The sequence below is a fragment of the Malaya genurostris genome, chromosome 2 (assembly GCF_030247185.1).
Source record: "Malaya genurostris strain Urasoe2022 chromosome 2, Malgen_1.1, whole genome shotgun sequence".
NCBI lineage: Eukaryota > Metazoa > Arthropoda > Insecta > Diptera > Culicidae > Malaya > Malaya genurostris.
In genome coordinates, this window is record NC_080571.1 from 102,587,763 (window position 1) to 102,611,049 (window position 23,287).

At 37.1% G+C, this 23,287-nt stretch overlaps 1 protein-coding gene across 2 annotated transcripts in view; it reads left to right on the forward strand.

Moving 5' to 3' along the window:
* LOC131428104 (uncharacterized) overlaps positions 1-23,287 on the forward strand; it is a 178,503-nt gene that overhangs the window by 71,431 nt on the left and 83,785 nt on the right. For both annotated transcript variants that reach the window (XM_058591765.1, XM_058591766.1), the window contains exon 2: positions 1,742-1,783. The gene's annotated coding sequence lies outside the window, so the exon portion shown is untranslated. The remainder of the gene's footprint in view (positions 1-1,741; positions 1,784-23,287) is intronic.

A 23,287-nucleotide genomic window follows, 5' to 3' on the forward strand; every position in this document is an offset into this window, starting at 1 on the left:
ACAAGTCCGCCTTCTTTTGGAAAAAGTAACGTTACTCAATCTTAATGTGCGGGTTCGACAAATAATTTCAGCTGTTCAAAGTAACAACCACAGTCGTATCATTTGTTTGATTGCTGGACATTTAACGATTATCCCCTTTTTACAGTCAACCAGTGGTAGTGTTTATCCAGTTTTGATTCCAAAAACTTTCTCATGTTAAGTGGGTTACGTTTGGTAATCATTCGAAATTTTAGGTTGCATCAATTTCCTATATATCACACCTCAGCACATGGCCCATATTCAATCGCTCCAATCAAGCAACCACATTGAAAACAGTCTTTGTTTTGTTCCCATCATTCAAATCACCAAGCTAACCAATTAAACGAAAGAAGCGGCATTCCCCTAAAATTTCTAAAACTCTCAAACAAAATAAGTAGTTTCTCCTCTTACAGCGCGGCGGGAAATGAAACGCACAGACGTGGTGCTTTATTCAAACGAGTCAAACGCAGCCAGTCATCGTCCGTGGATATCAGGGCACATACCGAGTCACCAACATCATCATCATCATCATCATCCACAAACCGAATCCGAACGGTACTACATATTTGTTTACGAAGGGAGGACACACGAACGCGGAATGGGGGAATCCAGACGTAAAATTGCCGTTTTTGAGCAATCATCGAGGAAATCGCCGGAGCCCAACAACGCGCCAGGTAGCGCATGGGAACCGGACGCTTTCCAAGGCAAAATTTTCAACAGGTGGATGATGATTAGAATTTAGGTCAAAGATGTTGAAAATAGAAAAAAAAACTTAATGAGAAAAATATTAGTTCTGATGGCCAAGAGGCGGCTGTTTCTAAATAATCTCGAAGTGTTTATAAATTTTGCTATTTATTGTAAACTCTTAATTTGCTGGACATCTGATACGAATGCGCATTTAATGTTTTCTTCCGCGACAATAGAACCGGTTAGCGTTCGCACATAAAAAGTGAATCTGCTAAAACGGTAAACGATGCGGTTCAATCCCATTGAACACCTAACCCATTATTGTTGGATGAGCCCTACCAAAAATAGTTATTCAATACACAAATCAACACCTCATTTTCCGCATTTCCGCTGAACGTCTTTTCGCACCATTCATCAGTAACAAAATCCGGTAAAGGAGGTTGGCCTGAAGGCAACAAACGAACTTGCCATCCGACCAGCACCGGCAATAATGGAATGGATTTAGATCTTCTTCACCTACATACATTGATTTTTTGCAGAGTGTTAGACGTCTTAATGTTTTCATCGGATGAGATTTAATGGAACTGACGGAACTACAAAACGAGACCCAGGCAGATGGTCAGTCCGCGGACTCGCTCATCTGCTTTTTCGCCTAAACGCTAACTCATGTTGGATTTCAGTTAACCTACTTTTCATACCGCGCAGGGAAGCTGACCTCATATTCCGCTTGGTGCTAGTTTCTTGACGTGTCGTAATCAATAAAGACATTTATCTTATGGACTGATTTGCATACGCTAGTAAGAAAGTAGTCGTTCTGTAAATAACTTATGGGTCAAAATGATGGTTCATTTCTCCGCGTACGTGATCATGCAACACCAACAATACAACAATGATGCTCATAAAAAAGTACACATGATTTCGCTTTAATAATGAGAATCTACGCTTGATTTAATACAACAAAGAGTCTGTGTAACACAGCTACTTTTACGTGGACAGCTACTGATGATCTTCCCCATTCTTATTTCTTTTTTTCCAGAACAACAATCAATCGGCAACCACCGGCTTTCTAGGTCACTCGGTAAGTCGATCACTGCAAACCGCGCAGACATACTAGTGCTCGCTTCATGCCTTATCACAGCCTCTTCCAACCAAGGAATCGCACAGCGGAATGGAACCGTTACAAAACCAACCGTTCGGTGCATAATAGCTGACGGCCAAGCCGCCGTTTCTCGAACGAATGCATTCATGCGCGCATCTTCCCTTCGCCCGCAACAGAAACCCGCGGCAGAGTGAAGCCAATCCTTCTTCGTTGTTCGCGGTTTTGCCCGCGGCCGCTTCCACTTCCACTGACGGCCTTGAACAGGGGACAGGTTTGCATTTTATTTTCACCCGATAACTTTAGGAGTTAGTAAAACCTGTTCCAATTCCCGACGACTGAATTGTTAAAGAATTGTTCGCAATTTACTTTCCTAACGGACACGGGAGCTCGGGAACTGATTACCATACATCCAAAATAAAAGTTGTTTTTCTTTTTAGCAAGATTTATTGTAGCACAGATATTGTGCACAAATCTAATCAAACTGTTCTAGATTTGCACTAAACTGAGGATATTTACCTTCGATTCGTGAAGAAGAAATCCTAACAGTTCTTTATAAAACTTTTAGAGCCATTAGAACGGCTGATTTTGTGTGATGCTCCCCACCGTTGTCCTCTTGTCGTTGTTTTTTCATGAATACAAACGACTAGCAGCTGTGACGTAATCGCTCTTGTCGGAAGCGAAACTAGCAATACATCTGCTCGCAGTGGCGATAGAATGCAAACTGATCCAATTTTTGTTAAGAGGTTTCTTTTTACGTGATTTCGTTTGTAGCTTTTTCACTAATGGGCGGTCCTAACGGCTATAAAAATAGCAGCATGTAGAATTTTAATGTCGATTATTTCATTTTGGATTTGCATTTCATTGAAATAAATTATCAGGATGCTGTACGGGATTCATTCTTGCCTTTCAGAAGGACCAAATTAGGGAGTCACTACGATATTAAGCACTGTTCGGAACATTTTCCTCGAGCGATTTGTTGTACTGCAGCAGATATTTTGTTCTCTCCCTCAGAACGCGTTCTGATTGGCTGGTGTAGACATAAGTTAATTGAAACAGGGGTTTCAATAGGGTACTATTGAAATACTTCAATGCTGTTGCTATACCCGTTTAAGTTGAAAAATTTTGATTCTATTGGTAGTTAGATTTTATAAATCCTTTCACAGATCACTGAGTTATGAGCTTTAAAAATACGAGAAAGGCAAATGAATGTCTTATGGATTATCCTCTTTGATACTCATTTATACCAAACATTTCAGAAAAGTTTAATTTTGAATTATTTGAGATTGTGTCACACAACTGAAAATTTTATCATAAAATTGTGACCATATTTCCGATGGAATGTAGCAAAAATTATGTTGATTTGTTAGATACAACAAAAGATATTCACGATCAAAAACTTATCACTCTCTCAGAGGGTAAATTTTGAAAAGGCGCCCCATAGTAAAGTAAGTCGTATTCACGACAAAAAATAAGTTTGAATCGTGATCACATTGATATTATTAATCTGACAGCATTCTCTACGCAATAGCAATGCTTCATGCAAAATTAGTTTAGAAAACTCTTTCACACCACATAGTGATCAGAGCGACAAAACACTTTGTTTTACTTCCAGCTGGTTGATGCTGATGATGATGTTTATGATGATGCACTATTTTGATTAAACTCAATAAACGCTTTTTGACATGACATTGACATTGACATTCATGGAAGTAACAGGAGCACAGGTTTTCGTTTGAGCACACAGCAGGCACTGCGTTTGAAAGACGCGTTTGAATTGCCCTAGCAAAACTTGCACTCCTCCCGGGTAGATGTGAATAGTAAATGAAAATCAAAATAATAACAAATATTACCATCATATCTTGTCTTGATGCTCCAGTGCTGTCATAGCAATACTTCATATTTTCTTGATATTTAATCGAAGGAATCTTCTTGATAGATTAGACAAAATCTATTTAGCATCAAGATTTGTAATTATATCTTATTTCGTTATTGATGAGGCATACCAATTTCATTAAGTACAATTGATCCAGTGGTTCCTTTTTCAAATGGAACACAATTGAATATACTGCATCATAATAAGATAAGAGAGATTCTTATGATATACTATTCTCAAAGCTAGAAAATCAAATTACTGAAAAATTCGTCTTCTATAATTGTTTTGCTCTACAAAAACTACTCTGAAGCTACAATGGTAGAATGTTATATTTTGTTTCTATTTTCTCATGCAGACTTTGAAATGATTTTTGATATTTTAACTCTTATTTCAAACTAAATAATGTTATTTTCTCCATTCAGATGTTAGGTTTTAATAATTGGTTTGCAAATCACTTCTACCCGGGCTGTTACTTCTGTGTATGATATTCAATTAATCAGCTGCATGACATGCTTTATGATTGAACATGTTTTTCTTATCATTACAATTATTGATAATCACAACATATATGTTAATGTTATTTACTGGTTTTATTGATATTACTCCGCCAACATGGTATTGCTGAATGAATTTTAAATACATCTAGAAGCATGAAATTTCGATGCGACCGACCAAACAAACTTTTTGGAATTCTTTCATTCTTTGTGTGGTATTCCACATCTACTTACTACTTATCATAAGATTTCCGAAAGTTAAAGTATCCATAATTTCAAGCGCACCACCCAAACTCATTAACATGGGCTAAAATTATCAGTGCATAACTTAAGTTAAACCGTTTGAAGGCATCTTTTTTTACTCATATTAGACAAAATTTATTAATTTTGCTAATTTACTCACCCCTCCAACCACTTTTGCTGATCACAACAGGAATGATTTCATTCATTTCCGAATTTAAAAGAAGAAGCTTTTACATCAACAAATACACGATTTCATATAGAATGTAAACGTTTATTTTTGGAGATTTTTTCAGTAAATAGGGCAAAGCAGTAATATAATTAGATATTCCAAAAATGCGCACATTGAAAATATAGGACGTCACATTCCAACAACCCTACGCTCCCCCTTGCGGCGTGACGTCTTTTATAGACAGCCCTTATTCAGGTTTGGAATTCAAGTTCAGAATTCAGTTCTGAATCCTTATTCGGAACCTGAAATCGGCTAATGAGCTCGATTTCCTAATTCTGGAACTAAATTCATGAACTTGCAACTGCAATCCATGAATTTTGCAAATGAATTCTGAGCCTGCTCCATATTTAGAGTTTTGTTCTTGAATTCTATTTCAGTTCCTGAATCCTGGTTCTGAATTTTGATGTTAGAGTAGGTAATAATAAATTATGGCAAAAAGTACTCAACAGTTGTTAACAACGGATAAATTCTGCTAATCGTTTTTTCAGAAGCATCAAATATTCCCATAGGATTATCCGAAGTTTCCCTCTTTTAAGAATGTAGATTCACAAAAAACCACTACTGCATTGTTTATTGCATTTTTTTCATTATTTGCGTATTATTTATGTTGAATATGTTTGTCGTCAATACCCAAGTAGCACGTTAAGTAGAAGATTGGTAGTACCTATAATCTTTCTCCGGACAGTACCAGCCTAACTAAGAATAGATCCACTGGGTTCCTACTTCCATGGTGTAAAAGGTGACAATTGCAGGAGTGTCTTTTTCCCTTCAGTTATCACATTTTCGCATCGTTTCACATCTGATTACTCTATTTTACTAAATTATCTCTTCATTCAACTTAACAATTTCCGGTTAGCTTCTGAGAAAGGTTTTATTTGATATTTTTTCTTCTTCCATGTTGCTAAACGATATAAACGATTCTTCCATGTTATTGCTAGTCTTTCACGATTATAAATTGAATGATACAAAATAACTATTACGAAGATCCGTTAATATTATAATGTTAACAACAGAGGCAACATTGAACTCGGTAGCCGGCTGTCCAGATCAACCAATATAACAAATTAATAATTTTTCGCGTTAAATAATAAAGTACAGTTCGCTTTCACATCTCATCCAAGTCACTCGATAAAACAAAACCGCTTACGTTCGGGACAGAAGAAACCAAGTACAGTATTGTGTAGTGAACAATAGAACGACCTCGACATGAGTGAACCAAACGAACAAAAGCTACCGCCGACACGAAAGAATACAATTGTTGTTGACTTCAGACAGTTCAAAATTCGACCTTCAATACGTGAACTTGAAGGTTTGCTTAAGGAGCAAATGCATCTTGACATTGAACGTGTGCATTCACTTCAATGCAATAAGACGAATAATGTTGTTTACTTCCAGTTTTATAAACAGTTGGATGCAATTCAATTCACAAAAGACAACAACAATGGGCACTATGTGGAGCACGAGAACATCAAGTACAACATTCCAGTATATATGGAAGATAGTGCAATAGAAGTGCGTGTGCATGATCTTCCCTCAAGCGTCACCGATTCATATATTCGCAAAACTATACGGAGAGATTCTCTCTATCGAAAAAGAAAAGTGGAAGAATTTTTTCCCCGGTATTCTAAATGACGTACGTTTATTACGCATACACTTGAAGAGGCCTATACACTTGAAGAGGCCTATACCTATGTGATTTTCGGTCAAGATACAAGAATTCCGTGCAAATCACTTGTTACCTATGACAATCAGATGGCCATATGTCAATATTGCCAAAAAGCTTTTCACTACGATAAGCCATGCGATAAACTGGACAAGGAGACAACCACACCAAAGAACAACGGTGCTTCCTTCACACCAACCCCAAGCAACCCCAGTACACCTATGACAGTCACCAACAACAGTGAAGCATCCCCTTCAACGAAACCATCCAACGTATCCCCTATAGAACAAAGTACACCAGCTGCAGTTAACAACTTACCATCCAACCAACCAGCAACTGCAAACAATGTACAATAAGACGCATCTACAGCAACTAGCAACGAAATCAACAACAATACCACCGATGCGGCAATGGATGATGAGACGAACCACGAACGAAGTGCCCCTCAATCCTCGCAGGAGGGAAATGGAAGCTCCTCTCCCCCTAGAAAAAAGGTGACAACGAGATCCAACTCAAAAAAAATTATTCAAATAATCGGCTCAATCGGCCACGTAAAGCTTGTACGCAAATAGGCCTGAATAAAATTATCTTTTAAATAAAAATAATAAAGGGGAAATACACAGAAAGAAATTAAGAATTCTACAGGTGACATAATTCTACACAGTTCGAAAAAATCTAGTGATTTTACATCTTATAACATGCACATAAATGGAGCGTCGTATTTCACTCAAATTTATATTCAAGAACATGTAAAATTATGTGATTTGAAAATCACATAGCTTGAAATAAAAAACAAAAGATCGATAGAAACAGCGCGGCTTGAACCGAGAAACATTAGCTCGCAAAGCACGGCAGTAATCGATGCATATAAATCAACATAGCGACTAATGGTAGCCGAATGCAAATTACACTCGGAGCCTGTAAAGTTCTGTGGGAATGGAATATTTAATCTTTTGACAAGTTAAATTGTTATGAATTGTGTCGGTTGTGGAATTACATCACCTGTAAAATTCATAATTTTTTTCTGTGTAGTAAACTATCAAGGCGCGCGTTAAATCTGTAGACCTTTGTTTTTTTATTTGAAATGAGTGGATATAATTTGTAGAATATGTCACTACAACGAATCAACTAGTTTGTCTAGATTCTATTCCCTCGTTTATTTTGTAGCATTTACTTTCAATTTAAAAAAATAGAGGAATTTTTATTCGTTACGCGATAGTATTTCAAATTTTCCTTCAATTTCCACGAACAAGAACTGTGAATCAAGATTTCCCGGGACTTCAATATGGGATATTGTTGAAACATTCACTCGGGAAGTCTGTGAATTTAGAGATGCATTCGAGCATCTTGAATCCGCAACATACTAAGTCGCACGCGAATACTACCATCACTGAAATTTTTACTAACAAATATCCTTCTCCCGTGACAATTGTGGAGTGCGCAGTAGTATATACGGCCTCTAGTAACAACAAGTGTTGGACTAACATCCATTCCCATTTCTAAGACGATCTCCATTCGGGCCTGGCCAGCACCGGTACAGGGAACAATGAATTGTAGGGTTATCAGGTCGGATCATCTAGAAATTCTCAGTACAATTTCAGCTAATCCCGATCATGAACGGAGTAGCAACCAGGGGTGGACGCTCAAGCTCAATACCCAAGTAGCAGTCCTGTATTTTTATACTTATCTTGCAACCTATCATGTTTGTTCATGTTACTATTCTGATAACTGTTGCGTTATTGAAAAAGCGCATTATTCGGTGTTGTTCAACGTATTTTTAAGTTAATTTATTTATTCATTCAGTGAAAAATCAATGATTATCATAATAAATTAATAGCAATAAAAATATTATTTTTGGGAGATGCCGTTTTGCAGAGTGATATGAATTAATTCGAGGTGGGTAAGGTAAAAAGGATGTACTCAGTTTTGATTGAAAAAAACAAACGAATGTGAATTTAGTTTTGTTATTCTTTAATTATTTTCACAGAATATAGGAAAATTGAGAAGAAGAAAAATTGAAAATGTTTACTGTCCTTCTTTGATACACTTCATGGCTGCTTCCAAATTTTTGGGTGACCACAGATTTCGACCGCGGTGCACATCCCGTCTTCGGAACATGACCGAACATATTGTAGCTTTCCAGAATACTCGATTTTGAGCCGCCATTCTCCAGTGGCTCTGTACTCCCGCTGCGCGTGCATCCTCTTCGATTGCGCACAGCCAGCTAGTAGGAGGTCTACGACCTCTCCGAAATTCTCTGTTGAATATCACGTCATTCTCTCTTCCGGCATTCTTACTAAATGACCAGCCGACTGTAGTCTGCCGTGTTTTATAAGCCTTCCAATGTCCGCATCTTTGCATACTTGGTAAAGCACATGATTCATGCGTCTGCACCATTCTCCATTCTCTTCTTTGCCGCCGAGTATTAAACACAAGATTTGTCTCTCAAAGGAGCCGAGTACTCGAACATCTGTTTCCTTCAACGACCATGCTTCGTGGCCATATAGGATAATAGATAGTATCAACGACTTGTATAGAGTAAGTTTTGTGCGTGTGTGCAAGCTACGAGACTTCAGCTGGTTACGGAGCCCGTAAAAGCCCTATTAGCAGCGGCAACACGCCTTTTATTTTGGCCCACCTAACAAACTTTATCAATTTCATCGGATTTTATCGATGTTAAGTAACCCATGTTGCATCAATTTGAAGCTAATCATATTAAATTACCTATTGCGGAAGGGGTTTTCAAAGATATTATAACATTTGGGGGATATTTTTACAAAGTGGGCCAAAATAAAATCAATCTTAAAGTGGGTCAAAATACCTCTGTTACCCTACTTAGTATTGGTAGAGTTTATCGTCAACTTTATTCTCGCAGTTTGTTTCTTGAAGGGCACAAAAGCCTCTTCCACAGCTCTACAATCCATACCAATAATATAAATGTCGTCCGCAAAACCAAGAAGCATGTGAGACTTTTTGATGATGGTTCCTTTATGGGACCTTCGAGAGCTATATTGAACAACAGATTTGAGAGCGCGTCGCCCTGCTTCAATCCATCTAACATCATGAAAGCATCGGTTGTCGTACCAGCTATCTTGACGCTTGATTTCGATCCATCGAGCGTCTCACAACTTAGTCTAATTAGCTTTGTCGGAAAGCGATGTTCTAACATGATCTGCCACAATTCGCCACGTTTCACTGAGTCGTACGATGATGATGAGTCCGCAAGTTGTACTTCCAAAACTTATCGAGAATTTGTCGCAAGGTGAACATCTGGTCCGCCGTTGAACGTCCTTCTCGAAAACCGCATTGTAGAATGTACCTGGATATCTTGTTAATATGATGTTTTTGCGTAATTTCAAGTATGACCGTAATTTCTTCGGTGATGACACAATTTTACATCTACTAAAATGTAAACATAAATTTTGCGTCTGTATCGATGTTAGCTTCAGCTTAATTAACTGTAAAGTTAATGATATGACTTATCATTACATGCTTTGTGTTGTGAACGTAAGTGAATCGCGACGCTCTTCTTATGTGCGTCTATGAGGATGTAGCTTTTTCCAAGTGTGCCTTGTGAAAATGAGACATTTTCGGCGCTCTTCTATGTCTGTCTCAGAAGACGTAAAATTACACTTTTTTTTCTAGGTGTAAAGATCAAAATGAAATGTTAACTTTACCCACAGGCCTTCTTTGCATCAGCTCCAATCAAAAAGGTATCATTTTCGAAATGCAACGATTCAACCGAATAACCTGTTCTAAAGCAAAGTAACTGAAGTGACCCATAATTGTTGGCGAACCATATGTGTAAATCTTTTAATGTCCTACGCGCGAAATGCTGGATTTTACGACACCTATTTGACAGTTATTCAACCAAACAACCGGTTTCTGCTGCAGTTTGCTTTCGGTGTTGAGGTTGAAGAACAACCCAAGAATGCAAAATGCAGCAGATTTGATATCAGGCGTATGTCGTCATATTTCGATGTTAATGATGACACAGGGACTATTCTCCACGCCCGAGAGCGCGAGCAGCAATTCGATCAAGAGTACCGTTGCAAATGTAACGAAGGATGTACAAATACGACTTGTTTTAGGCTTACTTGTTTAACATGATTTCAGTCATGCTTTGTTTATGTTTGAGTCTTCTTTAAGTTTTTTTTCATCTTATTTCACCCACATTTTTCGATAAACATAAGAGATTCGAAAAACTCGGTACTTAAATATCTATTTTGTTTAAGGGAAAAACACGTTGCCAATCGTGCTTAAAAATGTTTGCCGAACCCTTTTTTCAAGAAGAAGCTATATCGATTGAAAATCTCGCCTTAAAATTTGAGATTACTCGATTCATTGAATTAAATGAATCGAGTTATCTCAAACTTACCGCTATTGAATTCCAAATACAAATATTAAATAAAAAAAATTGCGGTAAAGGTGATAGGCAAAGCATGTACTATTCGATGCTTTCCGATTTATCGGAATCAAATCAATTTTGCATCCTCTACCTTATTCAAAAGATATGGGCTGGTTTTCCAGTGCTGAAAGGTATGCAAACCCTTAACAAAAATCCATTGCAAATATTATGTTTCCGTATTGTTTCAGTTTTATTATTCAAGTCTTAATCCACTGTTGTTTCTGTCTTGTCGTGTTTAAGTTTCATTTTAGTGTTATTTATTCATTTTGTTTTATTTATTTTTTAAATTTTGTCAAGTAAATGTAGATTACATAAACATAACTTACAATGTTTTACGTATATACTAAGCATTATTTCTTCGGTAAAATTGTGATTAAATTTGATTATTGGACACAGTATAGGTCAAGTTGGTCGCAGTATTGATTATCCATTATTCGATTGACTGGACTATATTTTGCATAATTAGTTATATTATATTCTTTCTATAACATAATTTTTGAGTTCATAATTGACGGCCATTAAATTTCTAATTACCTTGAGAAGCTTTCTGTCGTCTGCATATATGAGCAAAATGAGAAGAAAAGGCCCTAGATGAGAGCCATGCCGTACGCCGGATAATACACTAATTGTGTTGAGACAGCACAGACTTTTTGTACACGTTTCGTTAAGTCGTTATTTTTTTTAGATCTTGTAATAGTATTGGTATTTTTATATTGTGAAGACGGTACGACCACTTTGTTGTAATTTATTGAAAGATGGCTTTTTGGTCAAGTGTTGCTTTACAAATTATTTATTTTGCGTTAAAAGCCGACGTTTCGAAGGAATATCCCTTCATCTTCAGAGCAACTATAAGGTTAACATACATGATTAGTCACAGTTTTCACATTATACAATTTCATAACAAATTGTTTACTCTCAAACGACAACAAACATTTTTCGTCAAGTGGATTGAAACATTTAAAATGATCAAAAACGGGAACGGCTACTCTACACTAAAAGCACAAACGGTGGGAAAACATTAATTTTGAACGAACTACGATTTGAATTTGTATGCTTGTTTTAACTTACACAGTCACTTCCCCCGCAAATCAAACCAGATTAAACATTGAAATATTTCTCAGTCATGGCTGATAATAGAGCAAAAATCAGAAAGAGATAGATGAGCAGCAATAGACAGCGAAAATGAGGAGATGTACACGTAAAAAAAGAAAGATACTGTTGTTAATGTGAGAGAGTACAACAAACCAGAGTATGCTGCATTTAAATTAAGTGTTCGGTTCTAAAGTTAATGGTGGAACCATCTGTGAAAATGTGACACATTTCTAAAATTTGCAGTGCATTGATCCTATTATCTTGATCAAGAATCTTTGCACTGTCCAAATCAAAACTGTGTTCAGATTCAATCATGTGCACCATTAACGCTGTCTTTTTAAATTCATCCGCTTTGCTCTCACTCTGATCGGTGCCCGACGAGACGAATTTTTGGAACCGCTGTATCAAAGAACGTTGTAAAGCAACACTTGACCAAAAAGCCATCTTTCAATAAATATAGTATTGGTATGTCGATACGATCGAACGCTTTGCTAATGTTGGTGTAAAGAGTTTCGACATGGTTGCCAGAGCCCATTGCATTCAGACTGAAAGCTGTAAGTTTTAGAAGGATTGTAACGGTTGAGAGGTCTTTCAAAAAGCCTTGCGGGTCATTTGTTATTACATTTTTGAGTAATTGAAAAAGCTTTCAATTAAACAATATGTTCAATTAATAGTTTTACCAGCCAGTTGTCGCATGTTCGAACTCCAACCAGGGGAAATTCTTAGTGTCAGTAGTATCTTAGTATCAGCCATGCAATAATTCTGCACACTTATGAGATTTTTTCACCTTTTTTCTCAGGGAAAAGGATAGTTTCTTTCTTGTTTCAGGTTGACTTCAATCTAGTTTCACTCGTGTTCCTGTCTTGTTTCTGCCTTGCTTGCTATCGTATTGAAGTCTTGTTTCTGTCTGATTTTAGTCTTGCTCAGTGCTGTAAAACTTCATTCAATTCAATTGAAATCGAATGTGTGCACAAACTGACGAGCACTCTACTGCAGTAAACTTTTACAATTGAATGAAAGAGCGGCCTTCAAGTGAGGTTCATGTAAACATTCGAATTGGTTCAAGATAATGGATGATAGGTAAACCAGTCATGATAACTGAAATATCAATTACAAAATAAACATAAATTAATTGTTCCTTCTCTCAGTTTTCATTTTTAATATTTCGAAACACATTTCAAACAGTCGAAATTACTCAAATTACATCTCATCCAAGTCAGTCGATAAAACAAAACCGCTTACGTTCGGGACAGAAGAAACCAAGTACAGTATTGTGTAGTGAACAATAGAACGACCTCGAAATGAGTGAACCAAACGAACAAAAGCTACCGCCGACACGAAAGAATACAATTGATGCTGACTTCAGGCAGTGCAAAATTCGACCTTCGATACGAGAACTTGAAGGTTTGCTTAAGGCGCAAATGCATCTTGACATTAAACGTGTGCATTTACTTCAATGCAATAAGACAATTAATGTTGTTTACATCCAGTTTTATAAAGAATTGGATGCAATTTAATTCGCAAAAGACAATAATAATGTGCATTATGTGGACCACGAGAACATTAAGTACAACATTCCAGTATATATGGAAGATAGTGCTATAGAAGTGCGTGTGCATGATCTTCCCTAAAGCGTCACCAAATCTTATATCCGCAAAACTATGTCCCAATACGGAGACATTCTCTCTATAGAAAAACAAAGGTGGAAGCATTTTTCCCCGGTATTCTAAATGTCGTACGTTTATTATGCATACACTTGAAGAGGCCTATACCTTCTTATGAGATTTTCGGTCAAGATACAAGATTTCCGTGCAAATCACTTGTTACCTATGACAATCAGATGGCCACATGTCAATATTGCCAAAAATCTGTTCACTACAGTACGCCAAGTGATAAACTGGACAAGGAGACAACTACATCAAAGAACAACGGTGCTTCCTTCACACCAACCCCAAGCAATCCCAGTAAACCTGTGACAGCCACCAACAACAATGAAGCATCCCCTTCAACGAAACCATCAGTAACCTCTATAGAACAAAGTACACCGGCTGCAGTTAACAACTTACCCTCCAACCAACCAGCAATTGCAACCAATATACAACAAGGTGCATCTACAGCAACTAGCAACGAAAAGAAGACGGAAATCGACAACAATACCATCGATGCGGCAATGGATGACGAGATGAACCACGAACTAAGTGCCCCTCAATCCTCGCAGGAGGAAAATGGAAGCTCCTCTCCCTCTAGAAAAAGGGTGACAACGAGATCCAACTAAAAAAAAATTATTCTAAAAATCGGCTCAATCGGCCAATCTTTAAAAAAATAAATAAATGATAATCGCTACTCTCTATTTATCATTATGATCGGAGAGAGTTTTGTGTTATCGAGTTGATGTTTTTTTTTCATTCGCACATGCTCACTACCCACAGTGAAGACAAGGAAGACAATGATACAGGTAGACTACTTGGCACTACAAACTAAGTAAACAAATCTTCAAGTGACTAGGTACTGTTATTCAATTGACAATAAATTCGGAGAGCTTCGGCAACAAAAGTAAAATGAATGAGAAGAGATATGCTAGTCATACTAGTCTATTTCGGACTTGATTCAATTCTGTTTCAGTCTCGTTTCAGTTGTTTCAATATTATTTCAGTCTTGTTTCAGTTTAGTTTCAGTCTAATTTCAAGGGTTTTTCTGATTCGTTTCGTTACTGTCTTGTTTTCAGTTCGTATCCGTCCTATATCACTCTTTTATTCGATTCTGTCATGTTGTTGTCTTGTGTATACCTGGTATCTGTTTTTATTTCGGTCATGTTTCTGCCTGGTATCTGATTTATTTTAGTCTCGTTCAGGTTTTGATTCTGGCTTGTTTGGCAATATTGTTTCTGTCTTGATTGAATCTTGTATCCGTTTCGTTTCAGTCTTGTTTCAGCCTTATTTCAGTCTTTTTTGAGTCTCTTTTCAGTCTTGTCAGGCTTGTTTTAAATCTATTTCAGTCTCGTTTCAGCTTTGTTTCGGTCTCCTTTAAGCCTTGTTTCAATCCTATTTAAGGCTTGTTTCGCCCGGGTTGGCGGTTCAATGCATAGGTCACAGGTCTCACAAGCCAGTTGTGGTATGTTCGAGCCTCGACCTGGAAGGATTCTTAATATCAGTAGTATCGTAGCACGAGCCATGCAATTAATCTGTACGCTATGAATCGGTTTCGAAGTCTGTTGAAACAGAAAAGCCAAATTCCACGAAAGGGATGTAATGCCAGAACTTTGTTTTTCAAACATGTTTTTGTTTTTCTTTGGTATTATTTTACTGTTAATGTCTCATTCGAGTCTTGTTCCAGTTATGCTCAACTTTGCATCGGGCTTATTTCAGTGCAGTTTAGTTTCGTTTCAGTTGTTTCAATATTATTTCAGTACAGTTTCAGTCTTATTTAAGGATTGTTTCAAACTGGTTTTTGGTTTTCTTTTGATTATTATTATATTCTTACTGACGTCATATTTCGGTGCTTATGTTCAGCTTCATAGCAGTTGCCTCAGTTTCGTTTTTGTCTACGTTTTGTTTCAACTTTGTCTCTGTTTCGACTCAGTTTTTGTCTCGTATCCGTCCTACATCGCTCGTTTTTGTCGATTCTGTCATGTTGTTGTCTTGCTTCTACCTGGTATCTGTTTCGATTTCGGTCTTATTATTTTTTGTTTCTGCCTGTTATCTGATTCATTTCAGTCTTGTTTAGGTTTCATGTCTGGCTTGTTTTTGTCGCGCTTCAATTTTGTTTTTGTCTTGATTCAATCTTGTATCCGTTTCGTTCCTGTCTTGTTTCAACTTTATTTCAGTCTTGTTTGAGTCTCTTTTCAGTCTTGTCAGGCTTGTTTTAAATCTAATTCAGTCTCGTTTCAGTTTTGTTTCGGTCTTCTTTAAGCCTTGTTCCAGTCCTATTTTAGGCTTGATTCAAACATGTTTTCATTTTCTTTGGTATTATTTTATTGTTAATGTCTCGTTCGGGTCTTGTTCTAGTTATGCACAGCTCTACAGCACAGCTTTTCAGTCATTCAGTTACTGTCTCGCTATTGTCTTGTATCTGCCTTGTATCGGTCTTATTTCTGTTTCGTTTCTGCCATGTTTTTCTCTTATTTGAGTCTGGTATCTGGTTATTTCTGTCTTTTTAAAATTTCGAACTGTTTCAGTATTTTTTAAATCTTGCTGTAGACTTGTTTTTGTCGTGGCTCAATTTTAATTCTGTTTTGTTTAGTATTTTCTACAATCTGGTTTCAGTCACTTTTCAGCCTTGTTTCAATATAGCTTTAGTGTTTTTTCAGTCCTGTTTCGTCTTGATTCAGTCTTAATTCAGTCTTGTTTCAGTCTAGTTTGAGTATTGTTTGAGTATAAATACAGTCTTGTTTTAGTCTAGTTTGAGTCTTGTTACAGTTTTATTTCAGTTCCAATTTCAGTCTTGTTTCAGTTTTGCTTCATTATTGTTTCAATCTTGTTTCAGTTTTATTTTTGTCTTGTTTCGTCTTGTTTTAGTCTTCGTTCAGTCTAGTTTGAGTATTAGTTCAGTCTAGTTTGAGTCTTGTTTCAGTTTTATTTCATTTCTAACTTCATTATATCTTCAGTATTGTTTCCGTCTTTTGTCAGTTTTGTTTTAATCTTGTTTCATCTTGTTTCAGTCTCAGTTCAGTCTTGTCTCAGTCTAGTTTGAGTATTGTTTGAGTATAAATACAGTCTTGTTTTAGTCTAGTTTGAGTCTTGTTACAGTTTTATTTCAGTTCCAATTTCAGTCTTGTTTCAATTTTGTATCAATTTTGTTTTAGTATTGTTTCAGTTTTGTTTGAGTCTCATTACAGTCTTATCATTCCTTTTCAGTTTCAGTTTTATTTGGTTTCGGTTTTCTTTATGTCCTGTATCAATCTGATTTCATTTTTTTTTCTTTCCAATTTCAGTTTTGATTCAGACTTGCTTTTGGTTTGTTTTCAGATATATTTTATTCTTACTGAAATGTTTTATTGGTCTTGTTTGAGCTATGTTCAGCTTTCAATCGTACTTGTTTAAGTCATATTACAGCTTTGTTTGAGTTTCGTTAAAGTTTTGTTTCAATTATGCGTCAGTTTAGTTTCAATGTCGTTTCAGTTTAATCTTGTTAGTCTGTCTGTCTAGTCTGTCTAGTCTGTCTAGTCTGTCTAGTCTGTCTAGTCTGTCTAGTCTGTCTAGTCTGTCTAGTCTGTCTAGTCTGTCTAGTCTGTCTAGTCTGTCTAGTCTGTCTAGTCTGTCTAGTCTGTCTAGTCTGTCTAGTCTGTCTAGTCTGTCTAGTCTGTCTAGTCTGTCTAGTCTGTCTAGTCTGTCTAGTCTGTCTAGTCTGTCTAGTCTGTCTAGTCTGTCTAGTCTGTCTAGTCTGTCTAGTCTGTCTAGTCTGTCTAGTCTGTCTAGTCTGTCTAGTCTGTCTAGTCTGTCTAGTCTGTCTAGTCTGTCTAGTCTGTCTAGTCTGTCTAGTCTGTCTAGTCTGTCTAGTCTGTCTAGTCTGTCTAGTCTGTCTAGTCTGTCTAGTCTGTCTAGTCTGTCTAGTCTGTCTAGTCTGTCTAGTCTGTCTAGTCTGTCTAGTCTGTCTAGTCTGTCTAGTCTGTCTAGTCTGTCTAGTCTGTCTAGTCTGTCTAGTCTGTCTAGTCTGTCTAGTCTGTCTAGTCTGTCTAGTCTGTCTAGTCTGTCTAGTCTGTCTAGTCTGTCTAGTCTGTCTAGTCTGTCTAGTCTGTCTAGTCTGTCTAGTCTGTCTAGTCTGTCTAGTCTGTCTAGTCTGTCTAGTCTGTCTAGTCTGTCTAGTCTGTCTAGTCTGTCTAGTCTGTCTTTTCTTGTGTGAATGTGAGACAAAGCCTGTAACAGCATCGTGGTGAAACGATTATTTTTCAAATTAACACATCAGAGCTCGTTACACAAATTTAAAGATTGCAGATTTTCTGCCCAGAGTGGTGGGTGGCCACTTGATTACTTACCCGAAGCGATCATTCAGAAATCAATCGAAACACCACTTCATTTCCATTTTGAGTATTAGAAACGCGTACACCACGTTTTGTCATAACCATAACCACTGCTCCTTTACGACATAGGAAATGGTGTAAGAAGCCAGCGTTCTAAGCCCTGCCGACATGATCATTTTCTCAGCTGCGACACTAGTTTAGTAGGTTAGTAAGGAGTTTCTTTGCCCAGTGCGTCGTGCGTAAAATTTGCTTTGAGCACAACGCAGCAAAACTGTTTGCTCAATGCAACTCGAAGGGATCAAAAACATTCGTCGGAGCAAAACATACGAGAAACTAGGTTTCCTCATTAACTATTAATGGCAAGCAACGAGGCGGGAGGCGTATGTGCCTTCGCACTTAAATGTTGAACCTTCACTCTTACGGCACTGCTCCGTGATTGTTTGATATTGTTAAAACTTTTATTGCTTGTTTAAATTTGTACTGTTAATTTCACCCCGGCTGTGCTACAAATGAAACCATTAGCTGAATTTCGGTCGGGCAGATCCCCAGTTGCTATCACTACTGGTGGTCACTAATCTTCAGCTGACTGCTGGCTTTGACTCGCGTGCTGATTACGGTCATCACTTTTTGATTGGGTCCTCCGGCGCCGGATACCGTTGCCAGTCCGAAACAACACGGTACATACGGTCTTTCGCCATGTAACCTATCGGTGCAGCTTTTTGTTATGAAAGGGCATTGAAAAGAGAACGAAAGTTAAATAAGGGGAAATTATTTTGATTAATATTTTACGATTCGCTGACTTTGCGGTGCTCTCGGTTTACCGGTGGGGAGGCTTTCGATACCATCTCTTCATACGTGTTTACCCGTTTGATCGAATTACGCCGGAGTGGCGGGCAACTGGTGATTGATTCAAGTATTGCGAGTTTATGTTTTTTTTCAGAAGCGATCGTTTCATTGTTTCCAGTTTCTTAAGTCGATCGGTACATGTGTAACTAGCACAGAACGCTTCGAAATAATGTGATAGACGCAAAGAACGTCAGAAAGTCTATCAACGATTTGACGAACTACCAACCAGACATATGTAATGCAGTAAAAAACGAGTGTTAAAATCTCGTTAAATTCGACGCTTCTGTGGTCGTTTGTTAAGCAGAGAAAAATTTAGTAAATTTATGATTTTTTGGCTCTACTACAAGCATGTTTCAATATTGGGTTATGACCAGACTTACACGATAAGTTGGGATGATTCCGGCAAATACCGTTGTTTTAGTTAGTACCCGCAAACTAACCAATATTTAAAACCACATACGGGAACATAAAACAGCACCGAAAGAGAATCGAAGCCATAAACATGGTGTTGACTAATTTGCTTTCCCGTCAGGTTTCAGCACAATGAAGCCACATCAGGAAGCGATGCGGTGACGTTTATCACTGATTAAAGAATGTTTATGATTTAAGTTAGCTATAGGTCAAACAAGTATAATTTAACCGCGAAAGTGTTTGGAAGTAAAACGATGGTATTTCCACTAAATCAGATTTGTTAGCTGCTGTCAGTTGGATGGGTTTTTCTGCGAAATCGCAAATTGGAATTTGCTAACGGAACCAACAACAGACACGTATTTTGCTTACTGCTTTCTCGTCGATTGTTTACTTTCTATCCCAGATAATTAAGCGACCAACAAACTTGAAATGACTTCATATTCTGCTTTCGAATGGTTTCATAAGATCTCATTCTTCAGTTTTCAATCCTTTGACGCAAAGTCAAAGCAGAATTTTGGACGCAGAGTTAAAGCAGCGCAAGGATAATTTTTGGCTTTTTTATCGGATACTTTTTTTTAAGACGCCCACGATTTAGAAAGTCATCAACGTTACTGACTTCCGAATACCGATTCACCCATCCACTTGTTTACAAACAAACCGAGAAGCATTGAATAATCGAAAAAACCGCTGTACTATATCTCAGTGAATACGAAAAAAAACAACTATAATGACAGACGAACAAATGAACGAAGATGCGATTTGTGGGCCAATCATCGCTGGATGATAATGAGAACGCTTCTCTCCCTCCGCTCCGCTTTTGATAACGAGTTCAAAAAAATATTGCAAAACGTCGAAGTTGCGATATTATTGAATTTATTTTTTGGCTGATTTTCTCTTTCTCGGGAACAGCTACGTTTAGGAGAAAAGTATGAGAAAATTTATTGCTTTTAATATAAAAAATCTTATTCTAAGTTTCGTCAGAAACTATCAGTTTTGCAAATGCCTTTAAATTATGTTTTCTGTACCGTTTTTTTTTTTAAATGCACTTATCAAATTCAATTCCTCCCGAAGAAGTTAAAACCGGGGCCGATGATAATATTAATAATAAATTGAACGTCTTGTTAAGACGTAAGTATCTAGTTGTAAAAACAAATTGGAAAAATGACATGTGATTGCAACTATGTAATGTAGACCACGGAAATGTACCCCGCAGAGATGGGACTCGAACCCGTAGCTAGCTCCTAACCAGGGAAATTGTTTTGCCAATGAAAATACATAAAGAGAAAGCCTAATTGACTAGAAGAACCAAGCATGATTCGCTGTACTTTGCCACCACAGCATTCAATTATATCTTTGGAAACAAATCCAAATGAAAACAAACACACACCGCATTACAAGTCTATCCTCGCTATTCTGCTTTGCCGTCAGCCACTGATTTGAGATTTTATTTTTGTTCATGATTTTTTTTACTCTGTTCATGATTTTTTTTACAAAATTCCAACTTGTCTATCATCAAAAGGCATCATCAGATGGGTCTACTTACATATTAAACTACTTCAAAAGAGCTTTCATACTGAGATTGAATTACTCGTTTGCGATCGTCTCCAGGCGAGATATGTTCTTTTCAAATATCCTTGTCCTTGACATTTGCAATCAGATTTCAATATATATTCACTACCATGGTACTTGAAAAAATATGTTTTTTTTGCACCTTGAAGTTTATAAATTGAATAGTTTAGTAACTGTTTTGTCACGACTTTAAAAAAAAGCAATCATTTAATCGAATTAAGTTATGTCAACTTCTGGTAGAGAAAAGTATGATCAAAACTCATTTTTTAGATATTTGTATTTATTTTATGATAGCTGCCAATGTTCTTAACCAGCAAAAATACTCTTAGCAGCGTCCGACAGATTCTTCTTGGACTGTTTTGGCCATTCACGAACATTTGTCACCAAAGAATCCGATGAAACTAATAACCAATTCATGGGATCCCGATTCGTAAGTGATCTGGATTGCTCGCGTGTATAATACTCCCGACATATGTCTGAAATAATTCTTAATCGTTATGAACAGTACAATATAGCAAGCGTTTACCGATTTCCACTTTAAATGATGAATGGAGGATATTTATCCGCAGAGATTTTCTATAGAAAAACTTACCAAAAAATGACATAACGTAATTCAACATGATGATTGTCTTCTTCCAAAGTCGTGGCTTCTTATCTCACTTTCAAAAAACGTCTGACAGTTACTTTCAAAAAATCTGTCTGTAATGATTACTAAACTTTTTTGTAGACTTCGACGTCCATAAAAATCATTTATTTTGAGAATTACCATGGTAAAGAATATATACTGAAATCTGATCTGATATACAATGAATCTTATCATTGCAAATGTCAAGGACAAGGATATTTGAAAAGAACATATCTCGCCTGCAGACGATCGCAGACGAGTAATTCAACCACAGCATGAAAGCTCTTTTGAAGTAGTTTAATATGTAAGTAGTCTCATCTGCACCTTTCTGCGCCTTTTGATGATAGACAAGTTGGAATTTTGTGAAAAAAAACATGAAAAATGGCTCTATTTCATTAAACTGAAATGATAGCAGCATAGTACGTTTGAGAAAGTTGTGTAGTTTTTAATGATGAAAAATTCTGTAAAACTTGAAAAACTCATATAAATTGAAAATATATGTGTTTGTGTCCAAAAACTGGTTTCAGGACACCCTTTTCAGAAAATACATTATATCATGAATTACACTCAAGTTACGGGAATAGTATCTTCAGTAAATTTGTTTGAAATAAGTTTTTGCACAACTTTGTCCCAGTAACTTAGCCCCTATGTTGGCCCTGAGCAAAAATTTATCTCACTTTTAGGGGGCCAAAATTTTGCCAAAAGATGGCGTCTATCATTCTGAGCAATTTTGCTGAAGATACTGTACCTCAAAAACCACGTTTCTATGAGTTATCAATTTAGAGTGTGAAATTGCGCTTTTGAACCACTGTGCAGTGACTTTCGACCTGCTGGTCATACCATATTACTGGATGCATAAGTACACTTGAAGAAAAACGTATAAAATTACGCCTTACTTAAAGGGTCCGGCACTCGAAGTGTAACCAATTAAAAAGGCCATAAATTCAGTTTGGAAAATTACTTTTACTTAATTCAAAGTACAAAATGTGTAAAAATAATACAAAATTCAGAATCAATTCACTTTTGCTCGATATGACCACCTTTTGCCTTGACTATGGCCTTGAGACGGTCAAAAAACGAATCGCAAGCTGCCCGAATGTGACTTGCAGGTATTTTGGCCCACTCGCGGACAATAACTTTTTTCAGCGCCTCGAGACTGGTGTATCTTTTAGTTCGGACTTTGCTCTCCAAAATGGCCCAAAGAGAATAATCCATTGGATTCGCATCTGGTGAATTCGAGAGCCATTGTGTGGACGTGATGAAGTTCGGAACGTTGTTTTTCAGCCATTCTTGGTTCGCTCGAGCTTTGTGAGACGGTGCCGAGTCCTGCTGAAACGTCCTTGGTCTGCCACCGAAATGTTTGTCTGCCCACGGCTTCAAAGCAAGCTCCAGAATACTTTCCCGATAATATGTCGCATTTACCTTGACGCCAGGCTCGAAGGTCTGAAGTTGGTTACACTTCGAGATCCGGACCCTGTACACGAGCGTCAGATACCACACATTTTTACAGTTAATTAAAATAAAATGCTGTCATTCAATGATTCACGTTTTTATGAATCAAGTTTTACGGAAAGTCCAGATCCGTGGTCTAGTACCAGGTTCATGATCTTGAATGTCCCGATCCGTGATCTGAATCAGTAATACGGTAGATTCAAGTCCGAGACCATGTTATGGATCTGAACCATTACTATGATACATCTAAGGTTCAGACCCAAGAACTGCATTTGATCTATTTACAACTTTAGTCCAGATTTAAGTTCAGATATCTCTGAATTGAACTCGAACTGATTTCAGAAACTGAATCGCAAATCTGGATTCTGGAACTGAATACTAGACTTGATTTCTGTTTTGAATCTGATTTTTAGTTTCAGTATTCTGATCCGTAAGAACCTGGAACATGATTGAAACTAATAAGCACGTGTCGCTCGGCGTGACCGATCTCCAAGTTATTTGTGAGTTAAACAAACCTGAACTTATAGGCATTCATTACCCCATTCAATCGCCCATGCGGATCAGTTAGTTCTTTCAAGTTTGTTAAATAGAACTATGTTGAAATTGAATAATCAAACGCATT